The sequence below is a fragment of the Macaca fascicularis genome, chromosome 3, assembly GCF_037993035.2.
Source record: "Macaca fascicularis isolate 582-1 chromosome 3, T2T-MFA8v1.1".
Classification (NCBI taxonomy): Eukaryota; Metazoa; Chordata; class Mammalia; order Primates; family Cercopithecidae; genus Macaca; species Macaca fascicularis.
The window spans coordinates 135,056,729-135,079,476 of NC_088377.1; the positions used below are offsets into that span (position 1 = coordinate 135,056,729).

The following is a 22,748-nucleotide window of genomic DNA, read 5'->3' on the forward strand; positions in this document are numbered from 1 at the left end:
AAAAATATATCTAGTATAATTTCTGCAAATCCTGAATGAAGAATGGGGGAAGAAAAGACTTGTTTAGTAGGACAGAGAGTTAGGCAGAGAGCTTTTCCTGGAATTAGTACACTAATCTATACTTGCCTGTGGGTTGAGATGATCTAGGCAATTAATACCCATTTAGAGCTGCAAGGGCACATACCTTTAGCTGTGGTTTCACAACCGCATGCCTCAATAAATTTTACTTAGCTTCCAATGGAAAAAGAATGTGGAGGATTTTTGCAGAGTAAATATAGAAATCCAAAATCCAGGTGCCCTGTATCTTTGCTTTAACAGGTTTAATTCCTTATCAAAACTTCTCCATTTTCTTTAAACCTCAACAACAAGAAAACAGATTAACTTTGTGGCTTCGGTTGAAAAGGTGAACCATTATCTTGTGTTCAATATTCACCTCAAGAAGCCAGTATAGTGACAAATATAAAAACACTGGATTTTGGGGAAAGTAATTGAAGTAATCACCTTGGCATTGCTTATTATGTAATAAACACACACACACACACACACACACACACACACACACACATACACACATATATATGCATGTTATATATGTTTACATATGCTGGAATTAGAGGTGTGAGCCACCACGCCCAGCCTGTAGTTGCTTATATATTGATATAAATGATGGGATTCTGTTTTGATTTACATAGAGCAGTGGTTCTCAAAGGCTTTTCCCCTTTACTCAGCACAGAATACACTCCCATCAAGAACATATCTTGATAATAATAGTGATTCACTTGGGGGTTGAAGAGGACTTATCTCTAGAAAGGAACACCAGAAATCCTAGAGATTATTATTCACCTTCATTGAGAAATTTCCTCATTTTTCTTTTCCATTTCCTTATAACCACTGACATAGAATATTTAAACTAAAAAAAAAAAACCTCTTAAATATAGCATTATATCTGATTAGAATAATTAAATGTTATGCTAAAAATGTTTACTTAATACGAAGAAAGTCAAAGTAAGAGAAATAAAGAAACAATGGAAATGAAACACATAGAAAACAAAAACCAAAAGGGGAGATATAATAGAACACATATTAACAGTTATATTAAATATAACTGGATTAAGCAATCAATCAAAAGGCAGCGATCTTCAGATAACACTTAAAAAATGACAATGTTATTTCATGGTGTCTACAGCAGATACAATTCATATTCAAAGAGATAAATGCATTAAAAATAGAATAAAAATTTTCAAACAGTAATCACAACTAAATTGGAGTTATTATACTAATATTAGACAGGCCAGGGATTAGGGGCTTGGGAAGAAAGTGAGGATGGTTAATTGGTACAAAGAAATAGAAAGAATGAATAAGATCTAGTATTTGATAAAACAACAGAGTGACTATAGTCAGTAACAATTTAATTGTGCATTTTTAAATAAATAATATCATAAGATTGTTTGTAACATAGAAGATAAATGCTTGAGGTGATGGGCACACCACTTACCCTGGTGTGATTATTGTGCATCACATGCCTGTATCAAAATATTTTATGCATCCTGTAAACATATGTGGGTACTATGTACCCACAAAAATTAAAAAATAATATCAGTCAAAATAGTTTTCCAAACAAAAAATTTTACTGAAGACAAATTGGGATATTTAAAATAATAGCAAAGTAAATCCACCAGGACTACATAACAATTATAGACAAATATGTACTTGCCATCACAACCCAAAAATACACAAAAATTGGGAAAATTGAGGGAGAAATAGAAAATTGAACATCTGGCTTGCTAGTGTGTGTGTATATATGTGTGTATACATATATACACACACACATGTATGTGTATATACACACATATATATACATATATATAATTTTGGCTACTTTTTTTCCTTTTTTTTTCTTTTCTTTCTTTTTTTTTTTTTTTTTAACTGAGTCACTGTCTTGTTAGGCTGAAGTGCAGTGACAATATCATGGCTCACTTCAACTTCAAACTCTTGCACTCAAATGATTCTCTTATCTCAGCTCCCTGAGTAGCTAGGTCTACAAGTGTGTGGCAAATATGTTCATTAGGGATATGGGTCTATGGGTTTTTGTGGTTGTTATGTCCTTGTCTGATTTTGGTATCAGAGGAATGCTGGCCTATACAAGAAATTAAAAAGAATTCCCTCCTTTTCAATTTAAATATTTTCTTTTAAAATAATCAACAACATACAGTTGCCGTGAGCAGAAAGTAAAATTTTAAAAATATTCTGGCCAAGCTTTGTTGTTTTTGTTTTTGAGATTTCTTTCTCATCTTGAATGCCATGTTGTTTTGCAGATATTATTTTCTTAGTTTTCTCACTTTTTTTCAGATATTATTTTCTTAGTTGACGAAACAAAAAGCATACAGAGGATGCAATCCAGGTTTTCAAGCAGAAGCACTAGTGTTAATTTTGAAATTATATTGGTAGAATATTTATATTAACGTAGGTGTTTTAAACATAAAATTTCTAAATATAGGAAATATTAAAGAGAAAATTAGACAAAGTTAAGAGAACTTTATTTACCTAGTATCTAGATTCAATAATTATCAAGACTTACATGCTTGCTTTTTCATTTTCCCTCCAAGTTTTGACCTCATGCCATTCTGCTGACAGTCCTAAATCATCTCTCAAAATGATAGAGATTTTTCTTCTTTTGAGCAATTTCATTGCCACACCTATTTAAGAAAAATAGCAGTAATTCCTTAATATTTAATACAGTTTATATTCATATCTCCTCAATTGTCTAAAAAATGTCTGTTTAAAATCAATTTGTTCAAATTAGTACCCACTCAAGCTGCAAGCTGGTTGTTATGTTTCCTGGATTTTTGTTAATTTAGGATAAACTATTTTCTCTAACCTCTGCCTCCTTTTTTTTCATGTTTTTATCACATGGCAAATACTAAGTCAATTGTCTAGTGGTAAGAACTATAGTTTTAATTGGTCTTTCTCCGTTCTTGTGATGCCGTTTAAATTGTTGAAGGAATAATTTTTATCTTAGAAACAGGAAGTGATGGCCGGGCGCGGTGGCTCACGCCTGTAGTCCCAGCACTTTGGAAAGTCCAGGCGGGTGGATCACGAGGTCAGGAGATGGAGACCATCTTGGCTAACACAGTGAAACCCCGTGTCTACTAAAAATACAAAAAATTAGCTGGGAGTGTTGGCGGGCGCCTGTAGTCCCAGCTACTCGGGAGGCTGAGGCAGGAGAATGGCGTGAAACCAGGAGGCGGAGGTTGCAGTGAGCCAAGATCGTGCCACTGCACTCCAGTCTGGGTGATAGAGCGAGACTCCGTCCAAAAAAAAAAAAAAAAAAAACAAAAAACTCAGGAAGTGATATCTAGAAGTTTACTTAGGTTCAGTTTCAACTTTGGTAATATTAAATATTGTTTCTAACAGGGATACAATATCCTGCTTTCTAGCGTTTAATAATGGTAAGATTAATCATAGGTTCTGTGCCAATAGGCTAATCCTTTCTTTGTAATGTTCCCCATCAATCTTTCTTCTAATTGTTTATTCTTCTGCCTGAAACAACTGATTCACTGCAAATTGCAAAATAGCAATGATTTTATTCTGGCATTTCTTCCTCATGCATTAGCTTAATTCTTTTCTAAAAAGCACTTTTCATGATTGGCTAGGACTACTGTAGTATATCAAAATACAGTCAACATGGGGACTTTAGGGAAGATATTAAATTTTCCTTTAATTGACAGTTTTAGAATAAGGAAATGGTGGTCTAGATGCCTGGATAGTAATCAATTTTTTTGTTGTTATTTAATGTGATTGTTATGCATTGATTATATCCTATCTTCAAGTATCCTTATTAACTCAATATTTGTAAAAAATGTATTTCTGAGGTAATATGGATTTAAAAATGTATTTTTTAAAACAGTGAGTTAATAAGGACTAATGTTTATTAACCAATAGAACCTGTTTTATTTTTCTGCACAAATGTTCTCATCTTTGTTTAGTTGAAGATTCTTCATTTTAGTTCCAAAGTCCTTTGATATAACATTATCAGAATATATTGCTCCTTTGATTCAGTTTCAAGTTTGGTAATATTGTTTCTCATACAGATGTGAAAAACTCACCTTGAACAGTTCTTACACCAGTCTTGGAATAAGCCAAATCTTGCAGATGCAGTAGTTGCTGTAAAATTTCAGAGTTCACAGTTTTGAAGATGGAGTGCCTATTCCTACTGGGCAGCTGTTGTTTATAGGCTCTTTTAGTGAACAGAGCTAGGATATATGATTATTGGGAAAAAATAATTGAAATAAATATTTCCCAAAAGTATATTATTAAAATTTATTTTCCTGTTATATTTATATGGTTTTTTCCTTATACTAAAATTCTTAGGTCCTAAAACATTAACATAATTATTTGCTATATGTATATGTATATATTAGATTCAAAATAATAACAATCTTATCACTAAAAATCAAAAGTGAGTGAAGTTTGAGATGGCTTTATAGTTTTACTTTGTCCTTAGACTGCATTTCTACTTTAGATCTACAGTCAAAATATCAAATTTTAAAATCACTTTAAATTGTTCTTTTTTTGGTGACTATGCAATCAACTTTATATTCAGTTTGAATTTATAAGTTTGGTTTCAATTTTAGAAATTGTAGTTATTTCAAATTATTTTTATTTTTAAATATGTAAATCATTTACTTTAGCCCAAAGTCAAAACACATAACCAGTTACATGCAGGGAATATTAATTTCTATATTTGATCCCTCTACTTTGTTTTCTTCTTCATCTGTACATAGTAATTTATTGCTATTTCTCTAGCATTTATTTTTGCAATTATTAAAAATATATGCACAGATTTCTATTCTTTTCCATTTTATACAAGGTTAAGATATGCTACATACATTCCATACATTGTTGTTTGTAACCTAATATATCCCATTTTAGATAAATCAGTGACTTAGGATTGGGTAAAATGGTACTGAAATCTGATAACCAAGGGCATAATTATATGGTAAAACTCATTGAGACGTGTTTATTTGAATTTGCATTTCAGTAGTGATTCATAGAAACTCTCTGACCTTACCTATCAGACAATGCTGACATTTAGTAGACTACAAAATAGAGCAACTGAAATATTTTAAACACAGTCATCCTCTGCAGGTATTTATTTTTAGCAAATGAAAAAGCTATTTTTATTCAGACGATGTTGTCCTACTCATGAGCCAATGGCTCTTTCTCTGTGTGGGGATCTGCTCCACCATTCACAGTCTGGGACTCTTCAACGGTATTTGCTCCACGTCCCCAGCAGTACCTAATCAAACAGTGAGAAGACCCCAGCTCAGAGATTGAAGAAGTTAAATTTACACTAATAGGGGTGTGAGAATTGGGACATAAGAGATTAATACATCTTCTCATGTATTAAATTTGGTTTAGTAAATTGAGAGCTGTTGGGGCTCATGTGGACAGAGGTAGAACAGTTTGGGCTGAAAAGGAAGAGAAGAGTAAATGAAGTCTGCAGAAGGAAGAAAAGAGGAAATGGGGAGAATCCCAGGGAGTTCTTCCTCTCCCCCACTTTTTAGCCTAAGACTTTTCTGTAATGGGTCTGGATTCCTGCCTGTGGGTTTTATAACAATGCCCTTACTTTTATTTTGTATTTCTCTTTCAGCACAATTTTAAAACAACATGAGCCAATTTCCTACAACCAAAATTTCCTAATTAATAAGCTTGGCATATGTACGTTTGATTGTAGCAAATAGGGGCATAAGTCACCATTAGCAAGAGATATCCATATGGAGATATTCTAATGCTTGGATACCTGTGTTTAGTGAATATAAGGGCTCCAAAAATGAGCACCCTGTCATCTTATTGTGATTCTCAGCCAAAATTGGAGGCATATAGTGTGTACAACCAATCAGGTATTAAGAAGGTACCTAAGGAGAATATCCTGTGACTGAATTGAGGGGGCATTCTAATCTGATAGGCATAAGGAAGAGGTAAACTTGTTTAGACTCTCTAGAAATGCACATTTAGCAAAGAATTATCTTGTGCTTTCAATAATTCTTAAAACTCTGTGAGCTGGAACATTATGATTTGAGGGAAATTATACTTACTCATTCATTTTTATTTTATTTCCCTTTTCAGCAATGTGAGTCAGCAAACATCACATCAATATGCTTCATAGATTTTAGGAACTGTATTTCCTCTGGAAATTAAGAACCTCAGGGTAAAAATGTAGAGGAACATAAGTAACAGGGATTTGAAAGTTTTAGAGAGTCTACCCTGAAAAATCTCTTGTTTTTTAATAATGCATTTTTGTATTTTTCAATGCAATTTTGTTTATACTTTGTGAGAAGACAAAAGAGTTCCTAAAATAAGGCTAACTGTAATTCTATTTTTCATGAAATGCCATAAATTTTGAATTAAGATGGACCTAAAATAAGGTTTAACTTTTCTCAAATAGATTATTACTTTAAAGTATAATTACACTAAATTTTATTATCAAGAGTTTTGTGAACTATAAAAGGATAATACAAAATAAATTTTTAGGATGTCTTTGAGGTAAACTCTTACCCTGTTCATCTAGGACTCTCTCTTACACACACACACACACACACACACACACACACACACACACACATTAATTGCTTGGCAAATTTTATTTCACAACCTCAAATTGACTTTATTTGGGTTAAATTCATTTTGAGGAACTAAATTATTAGAATCAGCTTCCCAAGTCAGTTAAATCAGCTAGCTATTGGCCAGCTTGCTGAGTATACATGTTGCAGCTGAGGGTTAGTATCATTTAATATCCTGGAGGAGACTAACACTGAGCGTTCTTTGATGCCAATCTGGTGGCCATTCTCAATGCTACCATTTTCACTTGTATAATCTGTCTCAGGAAAATCATATTTTCAACCTTTACCAGGTAGTTAAAGAGAGATATTTGCTGTTGACATGCAACTAATTTTTTGATGGTTATTCCTAATAAGTTACTTCTAACCAAAATCTATTCTAATAATTGTCATGAACAAGCAACAAACATCTATACTCTTCAAAATAGTTTTAAATATACTATCTACCCTAACACACATTAATACAGAAATAGTTAACTGAATACTGGGTCTAAATTTTGAGGATACATGTAGTTTATATACAAATAAATGTTGGAATTACAGAAACGGACAAAAAATACTCTGCTAGAAATGCTTGTACACTTTTACATGTTACATGACTCACAATAGTAGGTGTGAAATATATTATTTTGACAAAGTGTTATTTTGTATTAGTGTTATCGTCAGCTTGTTATTGTGCCTGCTTAAAACTTTCTGATAGCTTCATATAGATATAAATTTAAACTCTTTATCATTGTTACAGTCTTTCATATTCTAGCCACTTCCTACCACTCTAACCTTAATACCTACTGATCTTCCTCATTTGCTCTCTTTTAAAAAAATCCTTGAAATAATGTTTATAATACTTACAATGATGCATAGCATATAATAGGCACTGTGTAAGTCTTTATGGAATGGAAAAGAAGGAAAAGACTGAATTGATTAAAGATTAAGTACTTATTTCCTTTTGTATACTTTTTTATTCTTGTATATTTACTTCAATTTTTATTTTGGATCCCAGTACATGTATAGTTTTGTTACATGGGTACATTCTGTAGTAACTCTAGTGTAGTTATTTTTTCTTATGTGAATAAATATATGTTATAATAATTATTAATAGAAATAGGACTGCAATCTTGTAAGAAAATTTATTCTAAAATTTCTGTAAGTTGTTAAAGTGGTTTAGTATTTTAAATATTGATGTGCAAATGGCATTTATATAATGGTAAGATTGAGGACAGAATGAGATGAGAGAGACAGAGTGGGACATGCATAGCATTTTTCAGACTTGGATTCATCAACAAGTCACAACCTCTATAGCTCAATGTATTAACATACTTAAAAGGTAAGGTTATTAGAGTGTATTGTGTGATTTTGAAAGGGAAAAAAAAAGAAAAATGTCCACAAAAAGGACAACCTTGGATGGCTGCTGTCTTTGGTTGTCCACAGGAAAGGAAATCTTAGCTAATGGATCTCAAACTTACCAGCATTGACGATGGAGATAAATCTCAAGTGGAAATGTCTATAGGCCTTTTTAGGCTGTAAAGGTTATAGAACCTGTGGCAAAATTATACTGTAATCTACAGCCATTAACATTTGACTTGTAGAAGTCCTTTTCTAAGTCAATGTCCTTTCTAGTGTCCTTCTGATTCCTATGACTTCATATTACAGTACAGACTTACATTCATCTGGTACTTTAAAAGTCTCTGCAAATACAATTTTTGATTTTAAATACAAATTATTGCCTTTTAATATTTTTGGCTTATCTATAGCTTGACTAAGGGGAATAATATGATTATGCCAATACAAGTATTTACAATCTTTGATATTTATTTTTTCTATTTAAAATGAATAATCTGGTGTTCTGTTATCTAACTTAGTCTCAAGTATATTTTAGTTAGCATTAGTCATTTTCTCAGCCCTGGTCAGTTCTGAGTCTTTGCAACACTATGTATTCAAAGAAAGAACTAGATAATAGCAAGTCCGAATAATAGTAAGACTTCAAAGAAAGGAGTAGCTATTAGAAATACTTTAAAGAAAAAACAATAGAAAAAATCATTCTCCCCTCAGATAACAGTATCTTAAACCTTTCAAGAAGGTGTGAATAAGGCAGAGCAGGAGGTGCTAAGGAAGGAAGAGTGAATAACAATGATACCTAAACAGAAAAGGCAAGCTTCAAATGAAACATTTCTTTAAATCCCTTGTTTCAAAACAGAAATTCATTCTTGTCATAAATTCTGTTTAGTAGCATGTTTATTTGAGATGATTTTTTTTCGTAATAATAGCTTCCATTTATTGAGTGCTTAGTATATACCAGGCACTCTGTAAAGCATTTACACATACCTTTTCATTCAGTATTCTCAATTCAGTGAAGTGGTACTCGAAGAGTCCAGTTAATGGATAACTCCAAAGTGATAGGGTCAGTGTTTGAACCCAGGGCTATCTGATTCCATAGCTAATCTCTTAAACATTATCCTTCAAAATAATGTGCCAAGCTTATAAAATAATTTTCTATATCCTCTAGATCACTATCATTAAAAGGGTATACAATACCTCATGTTTAGAGGATTGACTTAAATATTTAAATGGTAAATTCCTCTGCCCCATCCAGAGAGATTTGGAAGAGTTGATCTAGTGTGGTACTAAAGGATCAATATTTTCAACCAGGAAGCTTGGTGATCATAATGCAGGTGGCCAAGAGCTTCACTGTAAGAAACCATATGCTTGTAGATTTTTCTTCTACCTATTGCTGTATCAACTAAGCTCCCCACCTTGTCTTTCCTTGGTAAAGGAAAAATCAAGCTGTTATATCCTGAGACAAGTCTCACCTTACCCAGGAGGTGGCTAAAGTGCTAAGGAGGGAAGCAAAGGAATGACAGTGAGGCACAGCAATATGTGTCTTTCTCTTCTTGCAAGACCTCTGATGAGTAACTGGTTGCAAATTTGTTTGAAAACTTTCCCTACCTTGGCAAGCACAAATGCCTTCTGCTTACCACGTGAACAAATTTGTAAAAAGGTGTCTTTTCATAAAACTATGGTGACTCTCTCTCTCAGGAAGGTAATACTGGTGTTTGGAGGAGAGTTGGAAAGCTGAGAATCTATGACCTAATACAGTAAAGTTTTTTCTCTCAATTTCTTTGCTAAGTAGTCTTGAGAATTTTTTTTTTTAGAATAGGTATGTTTTTGTTTTTGTATGTAAGTGTGGAAATTTGGCATATAAATCCATCATGAAAGACCACCTACATTGCACATGTTTTAATTAGGCACTTTTAACCATCATATACTTATTTAAAATGACTTACGCTACAGTAGGTACATTGGAAATCAGCCAAGATGTTATAAATATTTTGGCAATATTTGAGCAGCCAAAGAAATGTCAACTTCTATTTGGAAAATTTAAAAATATCATTATAAGTCCAGTTGAAAGCTTCTAACTGTAATTCTGTTGACCACTGACCTATAGCAGGAACTTCTGTAAAAAAAAAAAAAAAAAAAAAAAAAAAAAAAAAAAAAAAAAAGTTCCTCTGAGAGCCCAGAACTGGAAGCAAGTTATTATGAAATTTGCTTGAAAAAAATTATATCCTCATCTCTAAAATTTATAAAACACCTAGATTTTGAAGAGTAACAGGGGAACGCCTAATATATGTGTTGGAATATTCAACCAAAAAGGGTTGCCAGCATTTAATTTTAGTTTTCTTCTCTTTACTCCTGAGTGAACTCAAAGGGTTGTGGATATTCTGACATGTAAGGTGAAAATCGAGTTTAAGGACCATTTTCCCCCAGAGTATAGAAAATTCGTTGGATTAAGACCTTGAATATTGAGACCCCAAAAATGAATAACCCATGACCAATTGAAATTCTTTTCTTGTAGAGACATTCATTTCTGTGCATGAATACAGAGTCACAATAGGTACATACATGTTACAAAATGTCATCTGCCCCATTGTTAAGGACTTGTCTTCCACAGTGACATAGTGTAATAGCAAGAAGCAAATGCTGTTAAGGCTTGATAAGACATGTTCTATAGAGGTGAAGCTAGATTTACCCTCTTTTTAGTAGACTTTTTGGGAATAAGAAAGATGCTGAGTTTCATGCTAATAGGGCAAATTGGGTTTGTTAATTTATCAGAAATAATATTGCATTTGGAATTCAAGTATGTGGAACAAATATAGCCTTTGCCATTACAGTCCTAGAAAGCTAGCTATAGAAATGCAAGTAGAAAAAATTGCAGGGTTAGTCTTCATCAGAGTAACTTTGTTAATCTCACCTTGAAATGCAGTAATGATAACACGATTAAAATAATTAACTGGAAGAGGTCTCTGGAGCCATACAACTTAGATCAATAATAGCTTCGTTCTTGTTGGTTGTATCGCACTCAACAAGTTATTTAACCTCTCTGCCCCAATTTCCTTATGTGTAAGCAAAGATAATGAGATCATTTATATCACAATACTTTTATAAGATTATATGAGTTTTGCATGCCAAGGACTTTGGATTATTTTTGGCATAGAAAATTCCATCGTTGCTGTGTATAGTTTGTTTCATTATTAGTTTATTATTTCACTTATGAGTGTCCCTTTATGGCATGGATATTAACATATCTGAAAATACAAATTCATTATGTAGGCAAATAATCTCTTAAGTAAGTATGCTAGATTTAGCAAGTAAAATATAGGACAGTTAGTTAAATATAAACTTTTGATAAGTCATGAAAACATTTTCAGTATGTCTGAAATATTTTATGCACACCTATGCAATATTCTAGAAGCCTTTCAACCCTTTCAGAAAATATTGGCTCTTTTTTTCTGTAGTTCTAACAAATGTTTCAAATTGTTTCTCCTTAACCTAGCTTGAGAGATAATCTTATATATGAGCTAGACACCATGACTAGGGACACAAAGTATTCCTTTTTACCAAGATTGAGTCATGTTATGGTCAGTGTTACCTGGAAGTTGTAGAATGTGATATAAGGTTATCTCCTAAACCAAGTCAAAGAGAAATAACCAGGGAAATCTGCTGAAACTATGGATAATAGAAGGAACCTTACTTTTAGGTGTTTGCAAAGGTGTTAGAATATAACTCTGAGGCTTCCAGAAGACTGTGCAATAAAGTTTAAGCAAAAACAATACAGAAGAAAGCAGAGCAAAGAGATGAAAGAGAGAAAGACAAGATTCGGTTCTCAGACATGCTCTGAATTCCTGCCTCCAGCCGACTAGATTTGATATACCATTGGCCTTTTCAATTATGGAAACCATTAAATTCTCAATTTTTTTTTTCTTTTTAAGATGGAGTGTCTCTCCATCTCCCAGGCTGGAATGCAATGGCATGATCTCAGCTCACTGCAACCTCCGCCTCCCGGGTTCAAGTGATTCTCCTGCCTCAGCCTCCCAAGTAGCTGGGATTACAGGTGCCCACCACCACATCCAGCTAATTTTTGTATTTTTAGTAGAGATGGAGTTTCACTAGGTTGGCCAGGCTGGTCTCAAACCCCTGACCTCATGTGATACACTCACCTCAGCCTTCCAAAGTGCTGTAATTACAGGTGTGAGGCCGGGCATGGTAAACTCTCTATTTTGTTAATACCAATTTGCATTCAATTCCTCACAATCATAGCTGAAAGATTTATGGCAAATTAAAAATAAGGCCATCTATGAGCCTTTGAAAATGCCAGAGTCTAAGGATAGCAGGGTACCTGGGGATAGGGAAGGATGACAGATATCAAAAACACACTTTGTTACTTAGTAATTGTGCCTGATATCTCTCCTACATTAGAAGCTATACTATAAACTTCTCAACAGTTTGGTTATCTATTGCTGTGTAACAAACTGTGCCAAAACTTAGTGGCTTAAAACAACAGTTTATCACTTATTCTTCTATGGGTTGACTGGGCTTATCTGGCTGGTTCTTACTTAAGGTCTCCAAGTAGTTTCATTAAGATGGCAGATAGGACTATAGTCATATGAAGACTCTGGTGAGCTGGACATCCAAGATGGCTAACTCACATGGCTAGAAGTTGATACTCGCTGTTGGCTTTGAGCCCAGGTGGAGGTACCAACCCAAACACCATGTGACTTGAGCTTCTCACAGCATGGAAGCTAGGTTCATAGACAAGCATTCCAAGAGATCCAGACAGAAGCTGCAATGTTTCTTATAATTTACCCTCCAAGCCATGAAGCATCACCTCTGTGTTTTATTGGCCAAAATTAAGTCATATGCCATTATAGATATAAGGGGAGGGGACTATACAAGGGTGTGAATACAAGAACACGTGGTTTATGGACCTGGGGGAAAGGAAGGGGTGGGTACATCACTGGCGACTCGCTACCACATTATGTTAATTAAAGTAGCCATTCCAATTACTCGTTCATATCAGAACAGCTATCACAAAATGTAATTTCCTTAGTTATTTACTTCTATATTATTTACTTTTCCCAGGAGAAGGTAAATTCTTTGAAGGCCCTGAAGACATTTACTCTTTCCCCAATGCCCGTTACAGAGCTTGCACATAGTAGCTGTTATTGAAAGAGTAAATACATCAACTAATAAATGAATGAATAATTTGTTTCTTGAAACCAAGTTGACTGGGCTTAGAAGATCATGTGTACTCAACTTACTAAATCATATTTTTATCATAGAAAAATGCTATTAGCCTGGAGATTAGAGTGCCTAAACAGGGAAGAATCAATTGGCCTAGACACATTTGGAGAAATTATTTTGGTATAATATACGTTTTGACAACATATGAAGAACTCAGAATAAAGCACTATTTTGTTAATTTATTTATATCTACCACTAAAATTGTGAGTGTTTTTTTTTCTTTCACCACTAATAATTTTAGGTTTGAAATGAATTAATCTACTATATTTATTACTTCAATCTCTATAAGATTATCAGAAAAAGTTAGAGGGGCTCTCACAACCCAAATTGAAGGGGATTTGATAGGAGCTGGAGTATTAAGAATGTAACAATTAATGACCATATGGGTCCTGCCCATTATTAATGTTCAATTAATAATACTCAAGAGTATAATTAATATTTAGTAATGATTTAAGAAATAAATGTAACTAGTTTGGTATGTGAGGTGAAGCTGGTGACATAGACTTTCTCTAGAAGGGCATTTAAACCAATTCATGTTATTTCAGTTTCACTAATAACTAGCACATTTGTTTTCTCAAATAATCATCAGAAATATTCTACAACAGCACATAGCCCTTAGAAACATTTTGATAATTTGAGTTAGACAAGTAAAGATTTTAGTTCCCTAGAAATACACATACTTTAAAGAATTAATGGATAACAACTTCTGGGGCAATTTGGATTTGAATTTTTGTCAAATTTTCAATGTTTACAAAATTGTTTGGGGCATTTGGTAACCTAGAATATAGTTTATGCTTTTCTCCCCTCCTGTCTCTTGGTTTGTGCCTCAAGAGTACTGAGTACAGTTGAAGCATCATTCTGTAATCCTCTCTCATGTCTCTCATATTTTATTAATAATGCTAGGAAGGAATTTTTGGTGGTTATCTTTCCGGTCATCATCATCATTGCTATGACCTTATGCAATAAGAAAATAATAGGGTTTTGCCTAGGTCTTTGTAAATACTAAATTAATTTCTACAATTCTGAAGACAGATGATTGTGAGTATGAATCTCAGCTCTGCTACTTAATATTTGAATGCTCTTCCCCAAGTGTCTTTATCTTTCTAAAACTCAGTTTTCTCATCTAAAAACTGGACTTCATAATAGCACTGTTTCTTATGGTTGTTGTAAGGATTAAATAAATTAATACCTGTAAAGTGTTTAGAACAGTGGGGAACAGTAAGCACTATGTAATTGTAAGCAATTGTGATTATGATTATTGTCCGTTGATCCAGATTCACAATCTTCTGAAGGAGTTAAAATATGATTATGTATTAGCCTGACACACCCATAACTAGAAAAAACAAGTTCAGAGAAACAGAATTGACCAGCTAAGAGCACACAGCTACTGAGTTGCAAATAAGTTTCAGCTTGAAGGGCTTACAATTTATAATTGGTGTGAAGAAACAGTAATCGTTTTCTGTGGAGATGCCAAATTCTTTCTCTATGTTCTCAGAATCCCAGGACAGTGTTCCCAGCAACATAGTATGGTATGAGATACTTGGTATTAATTCAGGGAATCTAACTATATAAATTTTTCTTTTATTGAAAGTATAGTTATAATTTTTAATTGTGAACCATTTCTTAGTGCTCCTGAGTTTGAGACATATTCTAAAAAAATTTCTTAGTTCACATAAGATTAAATTTTGAGATGCAAGCTATTTTTGTTGTTTCTTCCTTTTATATTTGGTTTCTATTTTTTTTTTTTTTTTTAGTTTTATTTAGTGGCACCGGTTTTTGAGTTGTAGTTTTCTTTCCTTCTACTGCTAATAATTTACACTGACCTAGATAAAAGTTTTCTCTGTAGGTAGGCAGGCAGGCAGGCATGCAGTAATTAGATATCTGACTGTATTAAGAACTACTTATATCAAAATGTGATTCACTGTACTTCTCAGATAAGGATTCCTCTTTGGTCTCTGGTGAGGTAGCAATTACCACATCATTTTCAAACTTCAACAGCTTATATGTGGAATTTGCAAGCGTGTGTGCTGTGTAAGCACAAATTTGATGCCTATGTTTAGACTCTTTATGACCATGTCGCAAATTCTAAGGCAGCATTTATGCAATGGGAAGTAAAGATATGACACAGAGACATCACACAAAAGAACTGCAGAGTTGACTTTTACACTAATGCTTCACTTTGTAAATAAGGAAAACTGAAGTATCTTCAGCCCTATGGAACTAACATTAAAAAGGAGAAAATTAATGTACATGATCTGATTATTTTCTATCATACTAGGGATTAATATTGTGCCACATATGTTTCACTGAACCTAGTAGTAAACAACTGTTACTTATTTATTTATTTGCTGTAAGTTCTTTCCCTGTATATGGGCGTGGTGCCACACAGTAGGCATAATGAGTTCCTACCAATTGGTTAATAAGGTTAAAAAGATTACTGTAAGTGTTTGAAATAAAAAGTTACAATAACTTAGGCACAATGGGTTAAGGGCATACTCCAATAAGAGAAAAAAATGCCCATATATTAAAATTATTAAAAATACGTTTTAACATTGCTTATCTTTTAATAATTAATTTATTTACAGGAAATACATTGATATTAAAGTACAATTTTATTCCTGTACCATTAGAAAATGTCGCTTACCATAGAGGCAGGGAAAGGGAAAAGCACTGTTTATAAGACTGTGAGTTTATATCTATAACAAAAGATTTAATCTTCTTCAAAGAGAATCTGAATATGTGATTTTTAATAGAAAATATACCATTTTAACTTTGGTTATTATACAATATGGAATTTAATAATTTTGTCCACAAATTTCTATTTAATATTTACCTGACTTCAGAGGCACGGTGACATATATAAACATAAGAAATACAATGTGGATTTTATAGGCAGGATCCATCCTACTGTGCTTCTAAAATGACTCATAGAGAATATACTGAACAGTATCACAGATAAGTGCAAACAGTGTAAAAAAGCTTATTATGGAAAAGTTGCCCAAAAGTCCTATTTTTTTTTTTCTTATCCATCTTATAATTCAGCATCCATCATTATATTCGTTCTCTGGAAAATATACTCGGCTACCTTACCCACCCCCTGCCCCATGTCTGCTACTTTTGCAAAACCTTAGCCAGGGTAAAAACCTCACTACTGAATGTGACCAAGGGAAAACACAACTAAGGAGATTTATCTTACTTAAAATTGATGATCACAAGTTTCAAGTGGGAATACATTGTTCTCTTTCAATCATACAAGATATCTTCAAATATATATTCATATATTTATATCCTCACCTTATATATTTAATATATGTTAAATATATTAAATAAATATAATAAATAACATATATTAAATAATATATATTAAATATATTAAAGGATATATAGATATCCTTTCTTTTCTATTCAGGCACTCCTCCACAATCCTTGACTCAGCTATTGAGTTTGTTTCCAGTTTATTGAGGAAAAACAGTAATCAGAAAACATCTCTATAAACTTTGATTTTTAAGATTTTTTCCCATTTCTGTGAAAAATGTTGTTGGCATTTTGATAGGGATTATATTGAATCTCTAGATTGCCTTGTAGGTTTTAGTATATAGATCTTTCACCTCCTTGATTAAATTTATTCCTGAGCATTTTATTACTTTTGATTCCATTGTAAGTGGAATTGTTTTCTTAATTCTTATTACATTTGCTGTTAGCACATAAAACATAGATAATTTTCATATGTTAGCTTTGTATCTTGCAACTTCATTATATTTATTAATTAGTTCTAAATGTTGTTTTCCCTTTTGGATTTTGTATACATAAGATTATGTTCTCTGTGAACAGAGGTAATTTTACTTCTTTATTTTATATTTGGATGTCCTTTCTTTTTCTGGCCTATTTGCTCTGGCTAGGACTTCTAGTACTATGTTGAATATAAGTGGTAAGAATGAGCACCCCGGTCTTGTTTCTCCTCTAAGAAGAAAAGCTTTCAATGTTTACCATTGAATACAATCTTAGCTGTGAGTTTTTCAGATGTGGCCATTATTATGTGAGGGTAAATTCCTTCTATACCTAGTTTTTTGAGAGTACTTTCATGAAAACCTGTTAGATTTTGTCAAATGCCTATTGTGTAACTATTGAGATGCTCATGTGATTTTTATTCTTAATCTATTAATGTGATGTATCTCATTAATTTGAGTATGTAAAACATTCTTGCATCAAATAAATAAATCTCATTTAGTAATAGTGTATGATCCTTTTAATGTGTGGCTGATTTTAATTAGGTAGTATTTTATTGAAGATTTGTGCATCTATGATAAACAGGGACATTGCTCTGTAGTTTTTTTTTTTTTTTTTTCTTATAGTGTCTTTGTTTGGCTTTGGTATCAGAATTAAGATTCATATAGAACCACAAAATATCCCAAATTGACGAAGCAATCTTGAGAAAAAAGTACAAAGTTGGAGGCATCATACTATTGGATTTCAAAATATATTACAAAGTTATAGTAGTTAAAACAGTATGGTATTGGTATAAAAACAAACATAATGGAAGAGACTAGAGACCCTATTAATAATCCCACAGATACATAGATATTTATCTTCCACCAAGGTGACTGACAGAATACACAATAGGGAAAAATAGTCTCTTCAAAAAAATGTTGAGAGAGTGAATATCTACATGCAGAATAATAGAATTTTTTTTTTAACTTACATCATACACAAAAATCAACTCAAAATCGGTTAAATACTTAAACATAAAACTTGAAATTGTAAATATCCTAAAATAAAACATGGAAAAATCTTTATGACATTGGTGTTGGCAGTGATTTCTTGAATATAATACCAAAAGCGCAAGAAACAAAAGTAAAAATTAGGCAAATGGGACTACATAAAACTGAAAAGCTTCTGCACAGCATAAGAAACTATTAGGCTGGGCGCCATGGCTCATGCCTGTAATTCCAGCACTTTAGGAGGCCAAGGCAGGTGGATCACTTGAGGTTGGGAGTTCAACACCAGCCTGGCCAACAAGATGAAACCGCATCTCTACTAACAATACAAAAATTAGCTGGGTTTGGTGGGGGATGCCTGTAATCCAAGCTACTCGGGAGGCTGGAGCAGGGGAATCACTTAAACCCAGGAGGTGGAAGTTGCCATGAGCCAAGATTGCACTACTGCACTGCACTACAGCCTGGGCGATGGAGCAAGACTCCATAAATAAATAAATAAATAAATAAATAAATAAATAAATAAGGGGAGGGAAGGGGGGAGGGAAGGGGGAGGGAAGGGTAGGCGGGGAAGGGAAGGGGAGGGGAGGGAGAAACTATTAATAGTTTCACTATTAATAGTGAAAAGGTAACCTGTAACCTGGTTGAAATGGAGACAAATATTTGTAAGCCATATATCTGATAAGGGGTTAATATCTAAAATATGCAAGGAACTCCTACAACTCAACAGAAAAAAAAGGACCTGATTTTGAAATGGGCAAATGATTTTGATTGACATTTAAAAAAAAATACATAGATGTCCCAAAAATATTTGAAAAGATGTTTAATGTCAGTAATCATTAGAAAAATTCATATCAAAACCACAATGAAATATGTCTTCACAACTATTAGGATGTCTATTATTAAAAAAATAGATATATCTATCTGTAGAAAATTATATAGAGATAGATATGATGTACTCATTGGTTGTTTCCAGTTACTACCTATTAACAAATATGAGTATTTGCTACAGGTTTTTATGTGAACATAGTTTTTATTTTTCCAGGGTAAATACCCAGCAGTAGGGTTGAAGAATCATATGGCAATTACCTTTTAAATTTTAAAAGATACTGTTCAACTGTTTTTAAGAGTGGCTATACCATTTTGTGTTCCCAGTGCATCCTCATCAGCACTTGGTGTTAATATTATTTTTCAGTTAGCCTTTCTTATGTGTGGAAGTATCAAATAGTTGCTACAATTTGCATGTTACTAATGGGTGATGATGTAGAGCATTTGAAAAGCATTTGTCATATACATATCATCTTTAATAAACTTTCTGTTATTTTGCCCATTTTCAAATTTGATTATCTGATTTCATATAATTGAGTATAGTGAATTCTTTACATATTTAAGTTAAAAACATTTTGTCAAATATGTGGTTTGCACATATAATTTTTATATTTTGTGGCTTGCATTTTTATTTGCTTAAGAGTTTCTTTCACAGAGCAGGTTTTTGAATTTTTACCAAATTTATTTTACTGACTTTTTTCTTTTATAGATCATGTTTTTTTTGTCATGTCTAAGAACATTTTAACCACACAGTAAAAATATTTTCTACATATTTGTATGTAGAAGTTTTATTTTACATTTTACATTTAGATACATGATCCATTTTTCATACATTTTTGTATGAAGCATGAGTTAGTTTCAGGTTTAATGTTGTCTACTGATATTTAATAATTCCTACATCATTTGTTAAAAAGACTATCCTTCCTCTTTTGCATTGCTTTTGCCCTTTTATTTAAAAAATTAGTTGACTATACTTGAGTGGATCTATTTTATTCATTGATTCTCTAATGTGTTCCGTTGATCCCCATGTCTATCCGTCCACCAATGATATACTTTCCTGATAATTGTAGGTTTATAATAAAGAGGTCTTAGAATCAGATAGTGGAGTTCCTTCACCTTCATTTTTCTTTTACAAATTATTTTACTATTCTAGTTTATTTGCCTTTCTATATACATTTTAAAATTGGCTTGTCTATAGCTACAAAAATATCCTGCTGAGATTTCATATGACAGGCAATAAACCTATAGATCAATTTGGGGAGAATTAACATCCTCCCTATGCTAAGTTTACTGATTTATGACCATGGCATATTTCTTTATTTATTATGGTCTTCTTTTATTTTTCATCAAAATTTATAGTTTTCAGTATGTATATTCTGTATGTTGTTTAATATCCTGTATATGCTTTGATATACCTAAGTAGCTTTTTGAGGTATTATAAATGTTACTGTATATTTACTGTTTGTTTCTGATTATTCATTTCTATTGTGCAAAAATACAGTTCTTTATGTGTGTTGACCTCGTGTTCTATAACCTTGATAAATTCAATATTTAGTTCTAGGAAACATTTGGAAACTCCTTGATATTTTCTTCATACACAATCATGTAATCTGCAAATAGGCTCAGTTATAGTTGCCTGTATTTTATTTTCCAATCTTATTTCACTGGCTAGGACTTCTGGTACTATGCTGAATAGAAATAGTGTGTGCATTATGCATTCTTCTTAATCTTAGAGTGGAAGATTTTAGTCTTTAATCATTAAATATGATTTTAGCTATGGGTATATTGTAGAAGTACTTTATTAGGTTAAGGATGGTACTATTCCTACTTTTCTGAGGTTTTTAAAATAATTATTGGGTGTTGATTTTTATCAAATAATTTTTTGTGTCTATTAATGTATCATGAGGATTTTTTATACTTTAGATTTTCAGTATGATGGATTATAGTGCTTTGTTTTCAAATGGTGATTTTCAAATCCATCTTGTATTTCTGGTATGAAACTCCTTTGACTATGATATAATATTATTTTTATATATTATAGAATTCTGTTAGATTTTTTGAGAATACTTGCATTTATGTTCATGAGAGACATTTTTAAGAGTTTTCATGTTTTGTATTGTCTTCATCTGTTTTTGGTAATGACGAAATTCTGGAATCATAATATGACTAAGAGATATTTCTTTCTATTCTGTTTCCTCAAATAAATTGTGTAGAATTGAGGTTGTTTCTTGTTTAAATTTTTGGCAGAACTTACTAATAAAACCAACTATGTTTGGAAATTTATTTTTGAAAAACGAACTGGAAAATTGTTTTTAATACTTATATCCAATTTAGGTTATATCTTCTTGGATGAGCTTTGGTAACATCATTATTTTGAGTAATTGGTCCAATTTATCTAAGTTGTTGAAATTGTATGAATTGTTCATAGTTTTTTCTTGTTATATTTTAATATCTATAGTGATATTTTCTTTTTGCTGGTATTGCTTTGTGTCTCTTCTTTTTTCTTTGACAATCTTCTAGAAATTTTTATTCATATTTAAAAAAAGCAGATTTAGTTTCATTGATTTTCTCTCTATATATTCTTTTTGGGTTTTCAGTTTTATTGTTTTTCTCTTTTCCTTATTATTTCTTTTTCTATTATTTATTTCCTCTTTGCTTTGAGTTAATGTTTCTATTTTTCTAGGCTCTTTAGGTGGAAGCTTACAGCATTATTTGGAAAGTATTCTTTCTTTTTAAAGACATAGAAGCATTTAGTGTATACATATACTTCTATGCTTTATTTTAGTTGCATATCTCCTATTTTAAATATTGTATTACAATTTTAATTAGTAAAATTTATTTTCTTTTGACACATGCATCACTTAGAGGTATACTGTCTACTGTTTGTGGATTTGTCTCTGTTTTTGTTACTGCCTTCTACTTTAATTCCAGTTGATCAGTGCTTATTGCACTTTGCACGATTTTGATTTTTTAAAATGTGTTAGATTGGTTTACAAAAGAGTGTCCCATATCTTGGTTAATATTCTATTTATGCTTGAAAAAAATGCATATTCTGCTGCTGTCTAACAGAATGTTTCCAAAAATCTTAATGAGATTTTTTGACTGATAAAGTTGTTCAGTTATTTTATATCCTCTCATTTTTTAATCCAGTTGCTCTATTGATTACTGAGAGCCCCAGTTTTCTCTGTTTGTTCATTTGTTTCCAATTTGCTGTCTTTCTATTTGTTACTGTAAAATTTTTATAATTATTTTAATCTATCTCTTTAAATTTTTTTTTTTTTTTCAGTGAAAGAAAGTGAGGCATTTATTGCAGGGCGCCAAGCAAGGAGAATTGTGCAGTTCATCCTGAAGACCCAAACTCCCTGATGACTTACAGGTAAGGCTTTTTTGAATTAATTTTCATTTTTAATTTTTTTTATTTCCATGTTTTTGGGGAACAGTTGGTATTTGATTACATGAGTAAGTTTTTTAGTGGTAATTTGTGAGATTTTGGTGCACTCATCACTGGAGCAGTATACAGTGAACCCATTGTGTAGCCTTTTATCCCTCACCCACTTCTTGCCCTTTCCCTGGAGTCCCCAAAGTCCATTGTATCATTCTATGTCTTTGTATCCTCGTGGCTTAGCTCCCACATGTGGGTGAGAACATAGTGATATTTGGTCTTCCATTCCTGAGGTGCTTCATTAGAATAACAGTCTCCAATCCCATCCAGGTTGCTGTGAATGCCATTAATTCATTCTATACACACACACACACACACACACACACACACACACACACACACACACAGACACACACACACATATATATATACTGTATATATATCTCACAGTTTCTTTATCCACTTGATTGATGAGCATTTGGGCTGGTTCCACATTTTTGCAAATGTGAATTCTGCTGCTATAAATGTGTATGCAAGTATGTTTTTTGTGTAATGACTTATTTTCCTTTGGGTAGATACCCAGTAGTGAAATTGCTTGATAGAATGGTAGTTCTACTTTTAGTTCCTTAA

General features: G+C 32.4%; 1 long non-coding RNA gene across 1 annotated transcript in view; it reads left to right on the forward strand.

The window, feature by feature from the left end:
* LOC135970204 (uncharacterized) overlaps positions 1 to 22,748 on the forward strand; it is a 354,727-nt gene that overhangs the window by 137,809 nt on the left and 194,170 nt on the right. The window contains exon 3 of the long non-coding RNA XR_010585787.2: positions 22,023 to 22,112. This is a non-coding gene — a long non-coding RNA (uncharacterized lncRNA). The remainder of the gene's footprint in view (positions 1 to 22,022; positions 22,113 to 22,748) is intronic.